General features: G+C 55.8%; 1 pseudogene across 1 annotated transcript in view; it reads left to right on the plus strand.

Moving 5' to 3' along the window:
- LOC148773944 (ferroxidase HEPHL1-like) overlaps positions 1-530 on the plus strand; it is a 122,510-nt pseudogene extending 121,980 nt beyond the window's left edge. The window contains exons 22-23 of the transcript XR_016036398.1: positions 19-107; positions 247-530. The product of XR_016036398.1 is annotated as a ferroxidase HEPHL1-like (transcript). The remainder of the gene's footprint in view (positions 1-18; positions 108-246) is intronic.
- Positions 531-12,095: the final 11,565 nt, after the last annotated feature.

The following is a 12,095-nucleotide window of genomic DNA, read 5'->3' on the forward strand; positions in this document are numbered from 1 at the left end:
CTGTCAATGACTCCTTAGTGAAGCTGGGGGTCTAAAATCGGCACCTGGCACCTGGCAGGTGTGGGAACCTGGGTTCACGTGCAGGCTGCACACATTCTTACTCACAGGTGAGACCTGAAGCAACCCAGCAACTCTCCATTTTTCTGTTTCTGTTTTTCTCTCTTCCCCTTGCCATCTCTGTTGAACAGATTCCCAGTATCAAGTGAGCAGCGTCATTGCAGCGTAATGTTTCCCCATCTACGGCAGGAGCATGTAACCCCAGCAGACCTCCCAATCGCCCCGAGATAACTGGGGTGCCCCATCACAACAGAAAGCAAAGAAACACGACATTCCCCGAGACAGAGCTGCCCAACAGCAGTGGGGACTATGGTCCACCAGACTTCCCAAGGGGACCCCCAGGGGCTTGGATCCCACACTGGGCCCCTCAGCTTGAGGCCACACTTGCGTTTCCACCATTCTGGGAGTCCTGGCAGAAGAAAGCCAGGCCACGGAAGGGGGATGGTGTGGCCGGCCTGTGGGACGCAGGGTAGGGCTGACTTGGGTCTGTGCTGGGCTCCATGTCCAGTCACCACCCTTGGAGTGTACAAAGTTCTTGGGATCATTGTAGGTTTTTGGCAAAAAGCAATGGAGCAGAAGTCACTTAGGATGGTTTTTAAGAAGAAAACCTCACTGAGGATTCACTCAGCACCAGCCTCGGCCCCTCGTGAGATGCAGACTCCCGGCGGTCATCCACTGCTGTGCCCATCGTCCACCAGGGCAAGGGGAGGCCCCCGGACACCGGGTGCCACGTGGGGTTCTTCCCCCACTTTGAGTGAAGGGCTGCATCCCCCTGGATGAACCCGGCCCACCCCTCCACCTCTGATGCTGAGGCCCCCGTGCCTCCCACGACCAGAGGATCCAGCCTCTCCCGGACCTCCGTGTCACTGCACAGACCGTGTCCGTGCGGCTTCAGCAGGCAGGTTGAGTCCTGTGCGGAGCTTCCCAGCTCGCTGGCCCCGCTGCCCACATCGGGGCCGGGCAGGAGCACCACGTGTCCACTGAATGAGTGCCGCTACATTGCCGGAGAAGATGATGAGGGGGAGGTGAAGGGGGCTGAGATCCAAGTGTCATTCCCTGATTCAGGCATCAGTGCGTATTGACTCATTTAACCTCATGACAAGACTGTGTGTCGGCGGGTGGGGGGTGGGTCCTGCCACTGGAGGACCTTGGAGCCGGCAAGTTCACTCTCAGTGTCCAGGGACAGCTGCAGCCGCTGGCCACACAAATTCATGCTCCCCCAGTTCTGGAGGCAGAAGCCTGTGATCAAGGTGGGGGCGGGGCTGAGCTCCTTCCAGAGGCTCCAGGGGAGTGTCCCTCTGGCCTGGTCCAGCCCTTGGGAGACCCCAGGCCTCCCTGGGCTTGTGGCCACATCACCCTGACCTCTGCGTCCATCTGCACAAACCTTCTCCCCTGGGTGGCTCTGTGCCTCAGATCACGCCCTCTTCTCTTCCAAGGACACCCATCATTGGATTCAGGGTCCACGTGCATCCCAGGTGATCTGGTGCAGCAGTCAGGAACTTACTTCCATCTGCCGAGAACTTTCATCGGAATAAGGTCACCTTGGCAGGCTGCAGAAGGATGGATGGCTTTTGGGGCCACCACTCAGCCCACTACACTTGTCATGAAGCCACAAGGCAGAGCCTCACTGGGCTTGGTGCAGGGAGCGTCGAAGAAGCAGGGCTCCAGTCCTGGGCTGCCTCAAGAACACACTTAGCATCAGGACACTAGGGCACAGGGACCAGATGGGCAAGGCTCAGAGGTGTGCTGGTGGGCGTGGGCTCACCTGCAGGGAGCCTGGAGCCTGACGTGACGCCCCAGGGCTGGGGGACACAGAGCATGGTTTGGGAATGGACACATCCCAGTACGGATGAGAGGAGGCAGGCCCAGGGGCTCAGGCCAGGGGAGCCCAGATCTTCCTGCTGCCCTCAAGGGGCCGGTCAGATGGGCACAGGAGGGAGCCGTGATGTCAGCAACCTGGGTCGGAGTCCTGGTCTGCTGCTGTGTTGTCTCTGGCGAGTGACTCAGCCTCTCTGAGCCCACCTTTTGCTCCTCTGCAAATCTTTGCCACACGTGACTATCTTCACAGTTGTGGGGAGTTCTTGGTGCTCTCAGCAGCCCCGCCCAACCCCGTGGCTGGGGCTATGCCGCCTCTCCACGACCTTGAGGCCGCTAAGACCACCCCTGCACAGACTCTCTTTGCAAAGAAGCTGGAGGCCGCTTCTCCTACCCCAGGAGCCCTGGGGCACCGAGACCCAAGAGGCAGCAATGCCTCTAGCCTGGGGGCTCCCGGGCAAGGGGTTGACCACATGGGGCACTGGGAGTGACTGTGGATGGCCCCATACAACCAACCCCGTCTTTTCTGTTACAGCCCAGGTTTATTTCTGTGTGCTCTGCTCAGCCGCACGCAAAGACCCAAAATATATTCCTCCGAGTCCGTGGAGATTTCTCTCGACGGTGGTTAATAAGCAGTGCCCGGGCCGGCATCCCTGGGAAAACACGCTCCGCTGTTTACATGAGTGACAGGGTCCCTTCCAGAAAAACATCTGGCCAGATCAGGAAAGGGTCGTGGGACTCACTGGACAAACAGGATGTCCTCGTTCTTATATACATGGGATGTTTTAAATGCTGGTACCCAACTTGACAGGAGCCTGCTCCTTGCGGGAAGAAACCGAGAGACGCTGGTACCCCCCTCCCCAGTCGGACTCCCCAGACGGCGGCTTCTGTCCGGACTGGCCCTGCGGGTGGGGAGTCTGGAGGCCACAGAACCGCAGGGGCCTCGAGGCTTGGCGTGGGCGTGGGGAGGGCCAAGGGGCTCTGGGAGGCGACAGGGTCAGGGCCCTTGCAATAGACTGCCACCAAAGGCTGGACAAAGACAAGAAGTAAGAAAACAAATGCCACACCTTAAAGCTGCTCAAGAGCCAAGAAGGCCAGAAGAGTGACCAGGCCTGCGCCGTCCAAGGTGGGGTGGGGGGGGAGGCCCGCCCAGCACAGACTGGATGGGGTTAAACCTCCGCTCTGGCTCAACTCACACGAACGGAGACCCCACCACAGTCACTCCTGGCACTTTCCTTTGCGAAGGAAGAAGGGAATCACAGAACAAGCAACACCATCCCCGTGGGGGACTCTTGGTGGTCGAGGACGCCAAGGGCCCCTCTGCGTCCTCACGGCTGCCTGAGCCTGTGTGTCGTGCGTCACGGTCACCCGTCTCCGCTGAGGGGAGGCCTCCGAGCTTGTTGGAAGGTTGGCCTCAGCGAGGCCGAGCTGGGGTCCCTAGCTGCCCCCAGAGGGCTCCCGGGCAGCACACCTCCCCAGCCCACCCTGAGCCCACAGTTGCCGCCCACCCCAGAGGGCCCCGTCACTGCCATCAGGGAATTAGGGGGTGCCGAGTGCTCAGACCCGAGGGTGGTGGGGGCGCCTCCATGACATCCTGTGTGCACCCCTCCTCGGCTCACGGTCCAGCAGGAGCTGTGGGGGGCGTGTGTGTATGGCAGGGACACACAGGACGGCTCCTGAGCACTGCCGGCCAGGAAGCCCTGGAGCCCCGGTGGGAGGCCTGGGCTGGACTTCTGACACCACAGGGGCCTGGCCAACCTCCCGTTCTCTGTGCCCTCGGCTTCCTCAGCTCCAAGGATAGCACCACCTCTCGGAGAGCCTCTGATGCCAGGGCTGCTCTGTGGGAGGGGTCGTGTTCTCCTCGAATGTGTTCAAGGCACGTGATGCCTGGTCAGTCCCTAATGACCGGCTGCATTCTTGGCAGCCCTGGGGCCTGACTGCTCTTCCTGTTGGCACCAGGGTCCCGCATGCGTGTGAGTTGGCAGGCCTGTTCCAGGCTGGGTCTGTCTGCTTAGGTGACAGACGTGCTTCCCGGGAGGAAGAGCAGCTGGCACGGAGTAGGCCTCATCCCCTCCTCCTGATCGGCGCCAGGACCAGCCTCCTTCTAGTTCCCGGATTGGGAAGACAGGGGCCCTTTCTGGGTCAACTGAACGTGTCATCTCATGGGAGCCTGGCTTTATGATATTTGCCGACTGATCCAGGGGGTTGGGGGGACAGTCCTGCTGAGCTCCTACTGTGTGCTCGCAGAGGATGTTCCCGCGGTCCTTCCTTGACTTCTGGCAGCATCCTCGGGTTCACTTGAATTCTCTTGGACGAGGAGGCTGGCTTGACCGCCACTGGGGGCTGACCCTGGCTTGCTCACGCCCGCCCTCCACCTGGACGGCTCCTGGAGGGGACAGGAAAGGGCTCAGTCCCTGGGCAAGGGAGGCCTTTCTGCACCGTGGTTCCTGCTGACCACATCTGCACCACCCTGGAGGAGCGGCTGTGGTCACTCGGGCACGGTCACATGGGTGCTGGCCTAAGCATGCCTTCTACACATCCTAGACATGGTACCCTCGACTGTCTCCAGTGAGCCAGACCCAGAACGTGGTCTCTGAGTTAACTGGGGCTGCAGGACTGGCTCGGAGAAGGCACTGGCAAGCCACTTCAGTACTCTTGCCTAGAAAATCCCATGGATGGAGCAGCCTGGTAGGCTGCAGTCTGTGGGGTCGCTAAGGGTCAGACACGACTGAGCAACTTCACGTTCACTTTTCACTTTCACACATTGGAGAAGGAAATGGCAACCCACTCCAGTGTTCTTGCCTGGAGAATCCCAGGGACGGGGGAGCCTGGTGGGCTTCCGTCTATAGGGTCATACAGAGTCAGACACGACTGAAATGACTTAGCTGCAGCAGTAGCAGCAGCAGGACTGGCTGGGGTAGATTTACCCCTCAGCTCTCGGCACAGGGTCTGGCTCCCAAGGCCTGGCTTGTTGAAAGAATAAAAGACATGTATTCATTCACAGGCCTGCTTTGATGATGGGTGGGTAGGTTACTCAGATCCACCCTCTCATGGTAAACAATTATTAAAAAAAAAAAAAAGTGTCACGCCTTAAAGTTGCTGAAGACCCGAGAAGACCCAGAGGAGCAACTGCCCAAGATGAGGGATCTAACAGAAGACCCTTCCCTCCCCATGGAGCCAGACTCCCAGGAGATGACACTTTCAGGTGACCCAGAAAGGGCCTCCCTCCTCCAGCCACGGGAATTACAAGGAAGGTGGTGCTGGTGCCGAGCAGGGGAAGAAGCAGGTGAAGACCCCAGTGGGTGCAGGCACATCAGCCCGTGACCGTGGTTCAAGGGGATCCTATCCATAACGCCCTCAGATGAGTGGAGAATGCAAGTGCCAAGTCTTTCTGGATAAGGGCACCTTCTTCCCAGGCTTGGGAACTGTCCCGTGGGTTATGGAAGGGTGGTGGCCAGTGGAGAAGAGCACCAGGCCCATCAGGATGAAAGACAGCTGGAGTAGAACCAGCAGAAGTGACCCCCTCAGCTTTGGGATTCTGAGACGATTAGATGCATAATAAATCTAATAAATCAGCTAAGCTCACCTCGTTTAGAGAAATAAACCTCAAGATAGAAAGGTCTTGCAAAGACAGGAAACCATTAAAGAAAACGACACAGCCAAACAGAACCAAATAAAAAGTGTCATAACGAGAAGCGAAAACACAACAGACACGTTTGAAGACACTTGACCTCTTCAGGAAAGGGAGACACGTGGGCACAGAGCAGGGGGCATGCTGATAATGTGTGCAGCCCCCTGCCCAACCCCCTGCTCTCCAGGAAGAAAAACCAACCCTGATCTGTAGCTGCATCATTTGCCAATTTCCGCGGTGTAAATACTCCCGCCGTGGCCTGATTCATGTACCAAAGGATTAACACCCTGCTGGCAGAATTCCCGATAAGCCAGAAAGAGCTGACTCTGGCACACTACCGGCCGAGAGACATGGGAGGACGTCAGAACCGCAACCCGAGGGGCACAGATTTCAGCCCGACTACCTGGGACCCGCGCAGAGCCGTCCTTGGGGAACTTAAAGACAAGACTCTTTAAACATGTCTGGAATTCACTTTATAACTTTGTCATTTCCTTCTCCAGTTTATAACAAGTACGCTTCCACAAAACCAAAAGAGGCCCAAAGGAAACCAGGTGGGGTGTATAAAAGCCTCAGCACTTAAGACTCAAGAGACATAAAAACTTTATGGGCAAAGAAATGCATGTGTAATGGTGGAATTATGAATAGAGATATGAATCGCTTCGGGACTAGACAATGGCCCCTGACACCTCATTGTAGGAGAGGCTCATGGCATAGGCACTAAGCCTGGGGGTATGAGTGAGATGGGGGCTGAAGACCACATTTTGTTGTTGTTCAATCACTAAGTCACGTCCGACTTTTTGAGACCCCATGGACTGAAACACACCAGCCTTCCCTGTCCTTCACCATCTCCCACAGCTTACTCAAACTCATGCCCCTGGAGTCAGTGATGCCATCCAACCATCTCTTCCTCTGACGCCCCCTTCTCCTCCTGCCCTCAATCTTTCCCAGCATCAGGGTCTTTTCCAATGAGTCGGCTCTTCACATCAGTTGGCCAAAGTACTGGAGCTTAAGCTTCAGCATCAGCCCTTCCAATGAATAATTTTCACGGTTGATTTCCTTTAGGATGGACTGGTTTGATGTCCTTGCAGTCCAAGGGACTCTCAAGAGTCTTCTCCAACACCACAGGTCAAAAGCATCAATTCTTTGGTGCTCAGACTGCTCTATAGTCCAGTTCTCACGGTTCAGGGCAAAGAGTCTGACACGAGGGCGCAGCACCCAAGTTCAAGTGCTGGTTCTGCCCCTGCCGGGCCCAGTGGCCTTGGTCTCCTTGCCCCACCTCTCAGAGCCTCAGTTCCTTCCCTCGGTAAAGGGATCTGACCCTGCACCACAAGCCGGGTCGGGATGCCCCCACAGGGTGGGGATGGGGGTTTGCGTCCAGGCTGACAAGTCCCCAAGAACACCTGCTGCTGCACTGTCCTTACATGCGGAGTTGTCGAAATTAGACTTGAGGTGCCTCAAAGTCGAGAACCCCCACCCCAATGTCCAGGCTATGAGGATGGACCCCCGCCCCCAACTCCATGCTCATCACCACACTTAGCCAAGTCGGGGAACTGTCTCGGACACCAGCTCATGCCCACAAGGCCTCAGCTGGAAACTGCAAGAAACACGTCCCTCTCCCCTGTCCCATGTCCATGGCAACCGTGCCCATCCCCCGGCAGGGAGGACGGGCCATCATCTCCATTCTACAGATGGAAAAACTGAGGTTCTGCGTGCGGAAGCCATGTGCCTGAGGCTGCTCAGCCCCCAGGAAGTGGTCAGGCTGGGTCTGGACCCGCATACGTGGCCTCAGAGGGGATAGGCGGGGTCTGAGCCTCCCTGGGAGCTCAGGAACCCTCACCACCTGACCGTGGGTCCTGGAGTCTAGTGTGGAGGCGGCTGCCATCCTCCGGCAGGCAGCTCCTCACTTGCTTTTCAAAAAACAACATCCACAAAGACAGGAAACAGATGCCGCCGTGGGCCACACCAGCTCCGGGGAGGAACGAGGAGAAACTACAGCCCTGGGGTGTGATGGCGAGCCCTGAACAGCAGCTTGAAAGCAAACTGACCTGGTAGTCTGCGGCCTTAACAATTCTGCCAAAGCTGGAGTCAAGTTCAACATCAGGCCAGTGCAGGCCTCCATCGTCCCCAGTACACAGCCGGGATTTTCCTGTGTGGCCTTCTCGGCAATGACCAGCGGACATAAATAATGCCCTGGCTCTGAGATTGGACTTGAAAAATGCTGATGGGTTTCAGTTACAAGGAAACATGCTGGCCCACAAGCTGCTCTTGTCCGTTTCCTAGGAACCCTGGCTGCTGACCCCAAAGCCATCAGAGGGACAGAAGAGTTGGGGGTGGGCGGAAGAGGCGCTCCTGCAGAAGGAAGGCCTGGACCACCTGCCTCCGGAACCTTCCCCCACCATTTCTATCCTGTCTGCTTTCCCAGGGGTCTCTGACATGACCCCCCTCCTGGACCCTCATGTGTGAAACTGACTTCGGGGGCCATCTTTTGGATCAAGGTGTCAGATCCTAATTTGACAACCAGGGTCCCTCTTGTGGGTGGCTGGGCAAGCAATTTTTAAGCTGAGTCCCTCTGGGCCCACGGTGCCTGGCAGAGCGTAGGGGGCAAGTGGGTCACCTGTGGTCACAGCCAGCCGGCCAGGCTCAGCCTCCATCCGTCCTATACATTAAGTTATGGGCACGTTTTGTCCAGACCCGCCACTCCCCCCTCCACTGGGTTCCCGGCCCAGGGCACCCAGTATTGTGTGCGGTATCACTCTGGATAACCCAGTGATGTAATGACTTCTTTCCCAGGTGGTTCAGCAGAAAAGAACCCGCCAGCCAATGTAGGAGATGCAGGAGACCTGGGTTCGCTCCCTGGTTCGGGAAGATCCACGGGAGGAGGAAATGGCAACCCATTTCAGTATTCTTGCCTGAAAAATTCCACGGTTAGAGGTTCTTAGGGGCTGGAGTTCACAGGGCTGCAAAGAGTTGGACACGAATGAGCAACTGAACATGCACACGGTCGTGTAAACACTGCTGTTGTCTCTGTTTGACAAATGGTGAAGCTTCATTGCTGTTGCTGTTCAGTCATCAGATTTTGTCTGATTCTGGACTATACACTCCATGGAATTCTCTAGGCCAGAATACTAGAGTGGGTAGTGTTTCCCTCCTCCAGGGGATTTTTCTGACTCCCCACATACTGTAAGACTAAACTTGAGAATTCTTGTTTTTTTTATTTCATTTCAAATAGCCTTTGGGTATCTGAAAGGACAGTGTAGGTACTTTCAAGATGTCTTCTACAAAACAAAGCCCTTTTGGCAAATGTGGTCATAATACCCAGGTAGATGTTGCTGTTTTAAGTGTCACATCACAGCCAGAAGCAAATTCTGAGCTCTTCCTCTGGCAGAAGCAAATTCACAAAATAAGCCAAGAAAGAGAGCTGGAAAAACAAACCACACCAACAACCAGAAAAGCATTCCTCACGAGACAAAGCTAGAAAAAAACCCAACATCCTTGTGCCCCAAAAACCCTCTTGGAAATGAATGTTCAGGAAGGAAGAGATGAAACATGTCAAGTTCCAGAGAGGCAATGCCCATAACCAGTGTAGTTTAGAGACGGCCTGACCACTCAGATGGTTTACACCAATGTAAACCCTTTGCAGACAGCAGTGACTGATGGTCGTCACCGCAGTAAGTGTTTAGTCTGGTGACAACCTGTCCTGGGCACCACATAAGGGAGCAGACCTGGTTCTCTTCCTTCGTCCCACACCATTCACTCATGAAGGCAGCTCAGGTGCTACCTTGCCCTGCCTGCCTGCCTGGCTCACCCATGAGCTGTGACCACCTCCAGGGAAGGACTCCGCCTTCTCTTCTCTGTGCACCATGAACCTGCACACAGTGGGCCTCCAGAACCTCAGGAGACTCATCCCACCTCCACTATAGCCAGAACCCTCCCCAGGCATTAAAACAGCTGTGGAGTCACTTTGGCCCAAGCCCTGGTTACGGATCCCTGGAGCCTACTACAGCCTCTACAGTGTGATCAATCAGGTCCTTTATACACAGATTCCCGCCTGTCAGTTCTGAGCTTTGGATTCATTGTCACTCTGTCTCTCCCCTGGCAGCAAGGTGGGCCGCGATGCAGACAACGGAGCTCATGAGCTGAGTTTCAAAGGACAGCGATGGATGTGCAACCTGTTGCAAACTAAAGGAGGGTCCCTGCATGTCTCAGAAAAGGCCTCCGGCGTGCAGGTGTGGAGGAGGGCCCCCACGGTGCAAAGGAAAGAGAGGTACTCAGGGGCAAAAGCTCTTGGCCTCTCCTGTAGCAGCTCCAGTTGGTAGCTCGTGAACAGTAGACAGCCAATGTGGTCACATGAGCGTGACTCTTATTCCCTCACAAAGCAAGAGAAAGGGGGCAGGGTGTGGGAGTACCCGGAGGGTGTGGTGGGGTGTATGGAGGGAGGTGTCCCTCCTCTCTTCAGTGCAAATTGCTTTTGTGAGTCTCAGACCTGCCAGAAGGCAGTCACCAAGTCAGGTCCCCACAGTATCCAGTGTGGGCCGGATGCCTTAGCCCCTGTCACATGGACAAGCCACACCATTTGGCTTCCCTGAGTTCCAACAGTAGGATCTGGGGGCTTTTGTCTAGGTACACGCTTCCTTGCTGTAGCTGTGCTACCCCCTTCTTTGAGCCCCAGTTTTGTCCTCTAGAAAAAGGACATCGATTGCTACCTTAGCAGGTTGCTACCTTAATCCCGTGAAGACTACTTAGGGTAATCCTACAATTAATAGCTGGCCTTAAGAGATACTGGGCTTCCCTGATAGCTCAGCTGGTAAAGAATCCTCCTGCCATGCAGGAGACCCCAGTTTGATTCCTGGGTCAGGAATGCTGATCCGCTACAGAAGGGACAGGCTACCCACTCCAGTATTCTTGGACTTCTCTTGTGGCTCAGCTGGTAAAGAATCTGCCTGCAAAGCAGGAAACCTGGGTTCAATCCCTGGCCTGGGAAGATCCCCTGGAGAAGGGAAAGGCTACCCGCTCCAGTATTCTGGCCTGCAGGATTCCATGGACTGTACAGCCCATGGGGTCGCCAAGAGTCGGACACGACTGAGGGACTTTCACTTCACTTTCAAGAGACAGGACCTAAATCCAGATTAAACTGGAGTCTCCCAGTGTCATCTGGCATTTCTTCCCTGAAGCCAGCCAAAACCCACACAGGTGCATTTCCAGGGTCTCCACTTAGGCAGCCTGACAGAAAACCCAGCGTGGTTCAAACAAGCTGACAGACAAGCAGGAGAGGACTCACGGGCAGACGCCTTCCCTCCGGGTCTCAGGTGGAGCTCGGGGACCACAGCAGAAACCGGCGCTCTCAACCCGGGGGCTCAGCAGCGTCCTCCTTCTCAGGCCGGCGGCTCTGCCCCGGCGGGCGCGGGAAGGCCACCAACCGCCGCAGGCTGCACTCACGCCCCTCCCACTGCTGTAGCCTGACCTCTCCCGGCCCCACCCCTTCCGGCGGAACCAGAGCTCCTCTTCCCTTGATTCCAGCCTGAGGGCCGGCCCTGGGCCCCGATTGGTCACCGCCCCAGCCCTGAGCCAATCACGGTGGCCAGGGAGGATGGAACACACCGATTGGCCAGGTCCAGGTCATGTGACCACACTCTCCAGGACACGTGTGAGCTGCTCTCCCCGTGTCAGGGGCGGAGACAGTGCGGTGCACACAGCGCAGGGCTGAGAGTCCAGTGACTGTGTCCGTGTGCTGTGTCCTGGGACGTGCCTGCACTTCCTCTCTACATACCGCTGTGCCCTCTGCAGGAAAAATATTCATGACACACCTCTTCCCTTCCCAAGCGCTGTTTCATGCACCCACATTCAAGGGAGCAAGACCTCCTGTTTGAAGGTAGGTTTGGAGATCCTCTCTTAACCTCTGGGCTTGTTTCTTGTATCATGTTAGAATAATTTACTCAGTCTAAAAGCCCCCACGAGCACCGCCACATGCTGCTTTGCCTATTCAGGATTCTTAGCTGTTCTGAGTCGGAGAAGGCAATGGCAAGCCACTCCAGTACTCTTGCCTAGAAAATCCCATGGATGGAGGAGCCTGGTAGGCTGCAGTCCGTGGGGTCGCTAAGGGTCAGACACGACTGAGCGACTTCACTTTCAGTTTTCACTTTCACACATTGGAGAAGGAAATGGCAACTCACTCCAGTGTTCTTGCCTGGAGAATCCCAGGGACGGGGGAGCCTGGTGGGCTTCTGTCTATGGGGTCACGCAGAGTCGGACACGACTGAAGTGACGCAGCAGCAGCAGCAGCAGCTGTTCTGAGTAGAAGGCATGGCCCAGGGGCTTCCCGAAGGGAAGCACATGAGAGGCTGAATCACTGAATCACTTTGCTGTACACCTTGCACAAACAAATCATTGTAAATCAACAGTACTTCAATTTAAAGAAAAGGTATTCTCTCATCAAAAATGGTTCGAAATTTTGTCAAGTTTTTCCTTCAGTTGGTTTTTGGTATGTGTCTATTTGGTTTGGTGGTATTTTTTGAGGTAGGGATCCAGCTTACCTTCCCACATGGATACCAAATTGTCCCTTTGGGAAGATTCGTTTGTCCTTTCTCCTGGAAAT

This window comes from Moschus berezovskii, chromosome 25, assembly GCF_049115385.1.
Source record: "Moschus berezovskii isolate FMDL1 chromosome 25, NW_MosBer_1.0, whole genome shotgun sequence".
Taxonomy (NCBI): Eukaryota; Metazoa; Chordata; class Mammalia; order Artiodactyla; family Moschidae; genus Moschus; species Moschus berezovskii.